This window comes from Lagenorhynchus albirostris, chromosome 8, assembly GCF_949774975.1.
Source record: "Lagenorhynchus albirostris chromosome 8, mLagAlb1.1, whole genome shotgun sequence".
Classification (NCBI taxonomy): Eukaryota; Metazoa; Chordata; class Mammalia; order Artiodactyla; family Delphinidae; genus Lagenorhynchus; species Lagenorhynchus albirostris.
Genome location: NC_083102.1, coordinates 23476907 through 23488148, shown reverse-complemented (window position 1 = coordinate 23488148; position 11242 = coordinate 23476907).

The following is an 11242-nucleotide window of genomic DNA, read 5'->3' as shown; positions in this document are numbered from 1 at the left end:
TTATTTTGCTTTTGGATAAAGGCAGTAAGCCAACACAGATGGCCACACCAGTAATCAGGTGAATCTAGGATGAACTACGCATGACCAATGTTGCTATCAAGTTCTCTTGCCTGATGGCTGGTAGCTGCCTGTCTAGAGAAAAGGTGATTTCTTTCTGTCTTTGCGCTCTCTGAGCAGGTGGCCTCACATTCTGGTTTAATGTTAATTCAATAATAAAACTGTTTTCTTTGTCTGCTACCTCCACGGAGAGGTTTGCTGGGCTGGGAGGAGAGTTTGCTTTAAATTCCATTTCCGCAGTAATTCCCACACTCTCGTAAAGGGAGTTTATGTCAGTGTTCTGCCCAGGCCCTTCAGAAGGAGGGAGGGCCCAGAGTGGAGCGGGGAGAAGCACATGGGCCCTGCCAAGGTCATATCCAGCACGGATGACGGAGCCTGGGCGTCACCTAGAAGAGGGGGGCTCAACTCCACCCTGGACTGGCCCCTGTTTCCCAGCCCCCAGCCTACCTTCCTCACAAGGCTCCTGGCCCTGGCTTCACCTTGTTCTTTCATGCACTGATTGTTAAACTTCTTTTGTTTTCCCCTTCAGCATAGTAATCCTATTCAGCAGTTCTTTTCCACTTTGCATACAAAGTCAGCATATAATAGATGCCCAGATTCCATTTCTGTCTTTCTGCCGAGTCCCCTTTGTTCCCAAAGTCAACCTCATTCATCTGGACCCCATTCATGAAAATTTATTTTTTAATCACTCTTCTAGACAAAGACTAAATTACACTTGGCTTTTTCTGTGAAGAAAGATTATGTCAAGTAAATTTGTCAAAGAATTTGCTGGGCAGCATTTAATTGATTTGAGAGTAAGAATTCTTTTTGAGCATTTAACGACGTCTTTGCATACTGGATTGTTGGATGTTGATTCTTTTTTCTCCTTCTTCCTCCCTCCCCACAGCTAGCTGGGAAGCCAGCAAAGGACAGGCCCCCTTGTCACCTTATCTCTGCCCTGGTCAGGTTGAGGCTGGTCAGCTGCCTCTCCAGGCCATTTGGTTCAAGCCTTTGGAGTCGAATTCTCAACACGGGTTGCACTTTTACCACCTGGGGAGCTTTAAAATTATATGTGCCGGTGCGTGTTTCCCACCCCAGCATCTCTGCCTTAATTGATCTATAGTGGTGCCAGGGCGGCATCCGTCATAAAGGTTCCCAAGTGATTCTAAGGTGAATGGAGTGGGAGCTCTGTCACTTGGGTCAGGTCCCTCCCTGTGAGTTAAGAAGCCACCGGGTGACAGCTGAGAGGCAGCTCAGCACAGGTCCCACCTTCCCTACCCTGGCTGCTCATCTAAGTACCTGAGGAGCTTTTAAAACATACAGATGCCTGGCACCAAGCCTAGTGATTCTGATTTTATTCGGCTGGGGTGGGGACTTGGGCACCAAGAGCCCCTGGTGTGCACCGGGGGTGAGAACCACCCAGATGGGGGAGGGAGCCCTGACTCCTGAGGCAGACTGACCAGAACTAGAATTGCAGCTCTGCTGGGCGACTTTGCGCAAGTTAATTAACTTCTCTGAGCCTCAACCTTCTCATTCCCAACACTGGAGCGGTTACCCACGTTGAAGGGTTGACTGCAGCCGACACACGTAGGGGCTTCCTCCACCCTCCCGACACAGCAGGGGTTAAATGTCTCCATAACCTTCCCTTGGGCCAATTTACTATCAGTAATTAACCGTGCTACCAATACAAATTCAATTTTTATCAATGAAAGGGTGCTGCTTTGAGGATGAGAAAAAGAGAATGCCAGGGTCTGTCTGTCCTCCCAGTCTTTGGTAAGTGTCACGACAGCGGCTCCTCATCTCATAAAACCCCATTCAGGAAGCTGGCACTTTTAAATCAAATTTTAGTTCATTAAACCCTGCCTGGAACTCCCTAGGGGAACCCTCTGCATATATTTAAAGTCTTGCATGCTAGATCTTATTGTAAAGGAATGAATGCTTTTCTGTTAGAAATAATCACATTTGTATCACAATATAAATATGAAGTGATTTGGCTCAGGAAGTGAGCGTCAACCTTGGAATCAGATCAGACAGGTTCTAGACTGTTTGTGTACCTTGGGCCAATGCCTTTCACCTCTCGTGGCCTCCATTGGCTCAAATAAATTTTTGACTGAGATTCTAAAAACTGGGGTTGAAAATAGTGCTGCTACTACAAAGGGTGTGTGGTCCTGCAGCTCGTCCCTGATGATAATAGCTGTAGGCAGAAGACTGGTCTCACAGCGCTGTAGGGAGTGACTGCGACACTTTAAAAGCACCTCCTTCCCCAAAGCGCACCCTTCCATCCAACTTTCTGAACCTGCTCTTGGTACCACACTCTGCCAGATGAAGATAAAATAGCTGTGGATTCTGCCTGCCAGCCCTCAAATAGATTGTGGTTTGGAGGTTCAGATAAATCATGCATGTAACTGACTCTAATGCACAGTAGAAAAGATGTCCAGCCGGGGGTCAGGGCAGGCTTGCTAGAGAAGGTAGTATTTTATCTGTGTCTTGGGGGGAGAGGAGTTTAGGTAATGGAACCGGAAATGCCTTCTTCCCCATGGTAAGGATGCTAAGGAGACCAGGAGGTGAATGGAGAGTGGTGTGAGTAGAGGGGGCATAAAGAGAATCCAGGGGAAATGGAGGGGAAAGGCAGGCCGGCAGCTCCTGGGGGTCTTGGATTACTTTAGAGTAAATCGCCAGTTAGAGGTGAAATCGCCAGTTGAAAGGAGTGCGTATTTTAAGACCTTTGGTATACATTGCTCAAGTGGCCTCCAGAAAGGATGCTCCAATGTCCACTTCAAAGGCAGTGAGATGCCAGGAACGTTGATCTAAACGTGTGGGATGAGGAGGTGAAAGGTCTGTGAGTTGGGATGCAGTCTATCCTGTCAGTTTAATAAATATTTATGGGTCACTGCGCCGGCAAGACAAATGAAAATATTCCATTGCAAAATGGTATTACTGTATGATTCTATTTATGATAGAAAAAAGTATATATGTACCTATCTACAGAGACACAAAGAAGAAAGAATTATGCATAAAAATATAAAACATTAGTGATCTCAGGATAGTGAATTAGAAGAAATTTAAAGCATCTTCTCTGGATGTTGTCTGCAAGAATGTTCATTACTTACGTAATCAGAATAACCCTGTTTCTTAAAGTGACATCTTCCCAGGCACAGAGCGATGTCTCCCATCTGAGATATGCTCAGGCAGGAGCTGGGTACTGGGTGCTGGGTGCTGGGCAGCCACACTCTTTGGGAGCAGGCCTGGCCCAGGAGGGTCCTCCAGAGCTCCTGGTGCCCCAGGGCTCAGCCATGCAGGGTGCCATGCAGCAACCCCTCTTATGCAACGTGCTGCAGGAAAAATGCGCCTGGCAGCCTGGCCTCAGCCCTGAGCAAACAGATCTCCCCACTCCTTGGCCTCATTACAGGCCATGATGAGACAAGCCAGGACTCAGGCCCGATGATTGCATAAAAGAAGGATGGACGGATTTCTGGTCATTGCGTTCGACTCCACTGAGCAGACATATTTGAACTTCCCCTCCCCAACTGCTCAGCCCATACAAGCCAGGCGCCTTCTTCAGGGAGCTTTCCAGGCTAACCCCACCATGCAGTGTACACTGAATGCCCCTGCTCTAATTAATAATTAACATTTGTAGAGTGGCTACCAAGTGCTTTACTTATAACAACGCGAATTACCCTGACAACAACCCTATGAGGTGGTACTCTCACGATGAACAAGGAAATAGAGGCAGAGAGAGAAAGTAACTTACCTAAAGTCATAGGCTTATAAATCACAAGGATTCAAGCTCAGACCGTGTAGCCCCAGAGCCAGCCCTCAGACACCATCCATACAGGATCTCTGGCACACCACTGATGTCACAGTCATGTTTCCAGGGTGATTTTGAGTTCTTCCCAGATTTGTCCTGGAAGACTGAATTCCCCAAGGGTCACTGAGAAGGTGCTGTGTACCCAGCACAGTTAGGATTCTAACTGCAGGAGAAGTGAGGGTAGCCTGTAGAGCTAGCTTCCAGCTGCTAGAGGCGTGTCTACAGGTGAGTATGCGAGTAGTGCCGTAAAACATCTTTAGGGACAAAATTGGGCTGGTGACTTGGGAAGCCTCAGGATGCGTTAGATCTTAGCCTTCTGTGGGATAGAAGGCTTCTTGCTACTTCTCCACAGCATCTTCCCAAATGCCTGTTCAGCCCCGGGTACCTGGGTAGGGTCCAGCTCTACACAGGATCATGGCCCGAGTCCTTCCACTCCAGTGGGGAAGAGAGATTAGAGTAGAGAAAGAGCACGCAGCCCAGAGGCTGAGCCTATTGGAGTCAGTCTCTTGGCTGTCATCTCCTTCTTCAGAGTTTCCAGGCTGGATTCCAACCCGGGAACTAAGGTACCGATACCAAGACTGGGCAAACCAGCACAAATATATTAACAAGTTATCTCCACATGGTGCAATTAGGGATGACTTTTTTCACGGCTTTGCTTCTTTGCATTTTCTAATCTTCTACAATGAACACGATAGTTTGGTCAATTAAATCATTAAAGGGAAGGGAAGTCACTGTTCTCGCTCTGTTCCTCGCAGGGCTCTTTCCCCAGCCGTCTGTAGACAGCTAAGCTCAAAGTGCCCTCTATTCCATGTAACTTCCTCAGAGCCCCTTCTGTCCTTCACACCAGCCAATTCCCATCGCCACCCTCTTCTTTCACACCCTCCACTGCACAGTCATCTACTCAAAACCTTGCAGATTGCACAGTTTCCCAGGCCTGAGGCTGCTGGCCCCCCAAACCCTGATTTGATGAGACGTCATCTTTCCTGTCTTTGAAGATGATGCCTGGAACCACATCTCCACCTGGACTTCAGCCCCAATTAACTACTGGACATCTGCAACCAGATGTTCTAAACAACCACGCTCACAGCACACATCTTAGTCCCCCCTTCTTGTTCCTCAGCTTCATTGCCTCTGCCGGGGGCACCATTGCTAAGCTCGAGGTGGGAAAGTCTATGGAACTATGACTGCTTAGTTTCCTCCCAGAAGAAAATGCAGTTAACAGGGCTGATGTTCTTTTATTCAATATGTCTCTTGGGTCTTTCCTTTTTCTGTTTCCTCACTCACGCTCCTGGAACCATGGCTGAGGTCCAGGACTAAATCTGACTCATTTTTTCATCTCTAGGATCTAGCATACGGCTCAGCACAGAGTATGCTCTCAGTGTATGCTTCCCTGGTTGGATGAATGAACAATGGGTGCAGAAATAACCTTTCATAATTTGTCTCTTTGATTTTAGCTTTTCCCCCTGAAATTCTTCTTATATTTCTCTGGTGACTTGACCATGTGAACCCCGTCTCATGCTTTTAATGGCTCCCACTCTCTGTCAAGGCCCTTCAAAATCCAGCCCCTCTTTCCCTTTCCTTATAAAGAATTTGTTCTCTCGCTCCCTGAGGCTCTCCTCTGGCTGGGATCCCATGGAAGCCAGTGGACCTCATGGTGGGCTGTCCATCCGTCTGCGGCACTGCTGGGCAGCCTGGCTCCCTGGCCCTCCTCTGCTTTGTTAAGCGTCAGTCTTCAGCTCAGTTGTTGGAGGTGTGTGATCGTGAAGTCACTGTTATATGTAGTCAGAGTTTATTCCAGGGATGTTTATTGAGGGCCAACTATGTGCCAGACACTGCTAAACGCATTTGCTCAAAGCTTCATTTAACAGCCTCTAGAACCCTTACTACGTATCAGGCCCTGGGCTAGGACTGGGCAGACCCAGTCTTGACTCTCATGGAACTTACATTCTCATGATGGAGACAAAAGTATTAACAAATTAGTAATTAACTGATTGATTGATTGGTGCTATGTAGAAAGAAACATGGTGTTCTGACAGATGAACAGGGAGGACATCCGTCATTACCAGAAATAACTCAAACCATTCATGCATCTGATAGGCATTTATGGAGCCCTTACTATGCATCAGGAGCTCTTCCAAGGGCTGGCAACAGTGAGGTGAATAAGATATGGTCTTTGCCCTCAGGGAGCTCACCCCTGAGAAGTCACATACATATAGAAGAACCATCCAGTCTACCACCCCCCCCACACACACAAATATTTAATTTAGGGGAAAAAATAGACCCATTATTTGACTGAATTATCCTGTTGCTTTTTTCGTCCAGTCTGTAAGCTTGTATAGACCTTCCTCACTGCAGGTTGAAAGGCATATTTCACACAAGAGAAGGTGCTTGGGATTGCCTAAAATTAGAACAGAGATCTAACCTTTGTCTGCCTTTCTTCTCCTTCAACAGGGCACCACCAGTGGCTCTGCAAAGCACAGAGCTCTGTGAGGCCACCCTCAGACCCCGGCACACTATGTGAGCCTGCAGCTCGTGGCTGACCTCAGTGCAAAACCACAAGGGCCACGGCGACTGAGAACTGTGACCTCTAATGATGCCACTTGCTGGGCCTATTCCTTGACCACTCTGCATCTCAGGCTCTCATTCGGAACAGGGAAATAAGACCCGCTCTATTTCTTCCTGTGGGTTACTGTCAGTCAAAAGATATCATGGAAGTGCTTTGAAAAAGAAAAAGCAATACTCAAATCCAAAGGGTTAGAATTACCTCTTTTTTTAATTGTTAAGGTTGTCAAGGTTCAAACAAAAATGATTTTGCTTTGTTTTGGTTTTGGCCGTGCAACGCAGTTTGTGGGATCTTAGTTCCCTGACCATGGATTGAACCCACGGCCTCGGCAGTGAAAGCACGGAGTCCTAACCACTGGACCAACAGGGAATTCCCACAGAAAGCATTTTTAAGTTTTACTATTTAAGAATAAAGTCAAGTGCATCGGAAGTTTGATAATACACCATAGTTGACTGTAGCAAGCACTGTTCACTGCGTACCCAAGATCCATTTCTCCTCTCCTTCTTCCAAGCTCACAGAAGCCCAATTCTTTCAGGAAAGGACAGAGCTTCCCTTCATCTACCTTGATCTACCACAGCCCGAGAGGGGAGACTTATGATCAGTCTAAATCAGTCATGGCAACCACATTCCATTTGGCCAGTGATTGGTCTAAGGATGAACCTACATCCCATTTCTGGTCAATGAGAAACAAGGGAAAATGTGACTTCTCTTCCCCAACTTGAAACAGAATTTCAAGAGGAGAAAACATTTTGCTTCTGCCCTGCCCTTCCTACTGGGCACTCATGTGACGACATGATGCCTGAAGGAGTAGCATCCATCTTGCAACCGTGAAGCAATAAGCACAAGGACACAATGGAAGAACAGAAGGTCAGAAGGAGCAGAATTCTTTTTTTCTTTCCTAACATCTTTATTGGAGTGTAATTGCTTTACAGTCGTGTGTTAGCTTCTGCTTTATAACAAAGTGAATCAGCTATACATGTACATATATCCCCATATCTCCTCCCTCTTGTGTCTCCCGCCCTCCCACCCCTCTAGGTGGTCACAAAGCACCGAGCTGATCTCCCTGTGCCATGTGGCTGCTTCCCACTAGCTAGTTATTTTACGTTTGGTAGTGTATATATGTCCATGCCACTCTCTCACTTTGTCCCAGCTTACCCTTCCCCCTCCCTGTGTCCTCAAGTCCATTCTCTAGTAGGTCTGCGTCTTTATTCCTGTCCTGACCCTAGGTTCTTCATGACCTTTTTTTTTTTAGATTCCATATATATGTGTTAGCATACAGTATTTGTTTTTCTCTTTCAGACTTACTTCACTCTGTATGACAGACTTTAGGCCCATCCACCTCACTATAAATAACTCAATTTCGTTTCTGTTTATGGCTGAGTAATATTCCATTGTAGATATGTGTCACATCTTCTTTATCCATTCACCTGTTGATGGACACTTAGGTTGCTTCCATGTCCTGGCTATTGTAAATAGAGCTGCAATGAACATTGTGGTACATGACTCTCTTTGAATTATGGTTTTCTCAGGATATATGCTCAGTAGTGGGATTGCTGGGTCAGATGGTAGTTCTATTTGTAGTTTTTTAAGGAACCTCCATACTGTTCTGCATAGTGGCTGTATCAATTTACATTCCCACCAACAGTGTATGAGGGTTCCCTTTTCTTCACACCCTCTCCAACATTTATTGTTTGAGAATTTTTTGATGATGGCCATTCTGACTGGTGTGAGAAGATATCTCATTGTAGTTTTGATTTGCATTTCTCTAATGATTAATGATGTTGAGCATCCTTTCATGTGTTTGTTGGCAATCTGTATATCTTCTTGGGAGAAATGTCTATTTAGGTCTTCTGCCCATTTTTGGATTGGGTTGTTTGTTTTTTTGACGTTGAGCTGCATGAGCTGCTTATAAATTTTGGAGATTAATCCTTTGTCAGTCACTTCATTTGCAAATATTTTCTCCCATTCTGAGGGCTGTCTTTCCGTCTTGTTTTTGGTTTCCTTTGCTGTGCAAAAGCTTTGAAGTTTCATTAGGTCCCATTTGTTTATTTTTGTTTTTATTTCCATTTCTCTAGGAGCTGGGTCAAAAAGGATCTTGCTGTGATTTATGTCATAGAGTGTTCTGCCTATGTTTTCCTCTAAGAGTCTGATAGTGTCTGGCCTTACATTTAGGTCTTTAATCCATTTTGAGTTTATTTTTGTGTATGGTGTTAGGGAGTGTTCTAATTTCATTCCTTTACATGTAGCTGTCCAGTTTTCCCAGCACCACTTATTGAAGAGGCTGTCCTTTCTCCACTGTACATTCCTGTCTCCTTTATCAGAGATAAGGTGACCATATGTGCGTGGGTTTATCTCTGGGCTTTCTGTCCAGGAGCAGGCTTCTTGATGATGTCACCGAGCTACGGCACCTGCCTTCCTCCAGGCTTCTGGTTAAAGGAGACAATGAAATGACGTTAATGCCTAAGTCACTGTTACTTGCAGCCAATTGCATATGTAAATCAGTGCAATCTCTAAGGAATGTAACTTGACGATATATTTCTGTTTTGAACGTACATGCCCTTTGATTCAACAATTCTGTTTATCAAGAAATTCTCCCACTGATACACGCACACTGTGCTCAAATAAGTACATTTGAGTGAATTAATTACATTATGTATGTAACAATACAGTTAAATTGATTATGGTACACCTGTAAAATGAAACATATGCTGACTTTTAAAGGATTTGGAACACCTGTGTGTTGGTAAGAAATCGTGTTTTAGATATATTAAGTGAAGGAAGTGAGATTAATAATGGTTGAAGTTGGTTGATGGTACACGGAGATTTGTAATGCCATTTTTCCTTGCAAATGTATTGTGGAGATTTGAAATTTTCCAAAATAAAAAAATGTAAAGGCAAAGGGCAAGAACATTAGTGTGAATAATATGACATTATTTGCATGTTTTTTTTAAGGTAATAGATGTACGAAGGACACGCCATAAACTGGGAATGACAGTTACTTCTAGGGAGAAAAGGAAGACTTGGGGGAGACTGAGTTTTCATGTCTCTTTGTCCCTTTTGAATTTTTTTAAAAAAATAATATTTTATTTTACAGTATTTTATTTTAAAATAAAATAATTATTAATCAACCAAATGCAAAATATAAGTAGGGGATAGATAGCTAGGCAGACAAGCAGTCCATAGCCTCTCACTGTGGTCTCAAGTGCTGCCTGATGTTCAAGCAATAACTCTGGTCCCAATCTGAACTGTGACCCTAAGAAAAGGTGATGCTGGGACAACTAACCTGAGGCTGCTAAGGCCCTGCCTATAAGCTACGTCTCTACTTAGAACCAAGTTACAAAGATGTTGGGGACAAGAAAAACTTGATTGTAGTGGGTGCTACAGTCTATATATGAAAAACAATATAAAACACCATTTCCGTGGGATGTGAAAGATTTTCTTCAAAATGTAATTCCATTGTAGACGCTTTTTTAAAAGCAGAAAAGCACAAAGAAGAGGTTAGAAATTCCTGATCCCGTTCCCAGTAGTGACAACATATATTTTGGTGTGCAAGTGCGTGTGTTGGCATGTGTGTGATCAGAAAACACAAACCATTGTATAATCTGATTCTTTCCATCTCACAAAATATAATTATTTTTTCCTACATCATTAAATATTAGTTTTACAACAGAATTTTTAATGTGTGCATATTACTCTCATGTGGCTTTTCAATAATCTTACCAATTTCCTATGTTGGACATTTAGTTGGTTTCCCACAATTTGGTAGCAGTATAATTAGAATTCATGGTCAATGCTAACAATCTGTGACTTCCACAGATATATAGCTCAATTTCCTTCCTCCCTCCCTCCCTCCCTCCCTCCCTTCCTTCCTTCCTTCCAAAAATATTAAGAGCAAAACAACCAGGCTCAAACAAAGCAATCATAAAAGACATTTTTTAGGTATTGGGGGAAATTGAAACGCAGACTAGCTCATGATGTGAAAGAATTACTCTTGTGTGATAATGATCTTGTGATTAAAAGTAGAAATGCTTCCTTATTTTTCAGAGATATATACTGAAGTATTTAAGGGTGAAACGCCATGATGTTTGTAATTTGCTTTAAAATATTTTAGCCAAAAAGATTAATGAAGCAAATATCGAAAAATAATATTTGTTAGACCTAAGTTTGCGATTTTCATTTAAAAATATATCTTAGAAATTAAATACTTTGTGCAATGCACTAGGCTATCAACCGGGGGTATGGCGGTGAACAAAGGAGACCTTTGCAGTCCCGGCGGAGCACAGGAGACTTCGGGGAGCATGCTCCCGTTAGGAAGTCTCCAATGCAGCATGAGTGCTGCCTCCAGACCGTGTGAGCCTGGCTTTCCTTATTCCCTCCACACCATCATCACTGCAGGTGTGTTTTCCCAGGCCTGGCGCACGGCGGGTCGCTCTCGCTAACCCGAGACTTCCCAGGCGCCCAGGGCCCTCGGGTGCCGCCGCCCAGCGGAGCTGGCTGCTGGGCCGCGCCGTCCGCGCACCACCGACCAGCAAGGGCGCCATCCGAGCCCACAGCCGGCTCAGAAGAACCCGTCACCGCCGCCCTGTCCCTGGCGCCCGCGCCCCTAGGCCCTCAAGGCCGACGCTGGCGCCACCTCGAGGATTTCTCACTCCTGCCAGCCGCCCCCAACTTTTCAGGCGGTACCCGAGGGTGCACGCGGGGCTCCTGGCGCAGCGGAGTCCCTCCCTCGAGACCCTGCGCCCGACAGGGCGGGAGCTGGCGCTCGGGGTGCGGCGGAGCCTGCCGGGCAGTTGCGCAAGTTGCGCTCGGGCGTCTATAAGAGGGGCGGGCAGGCA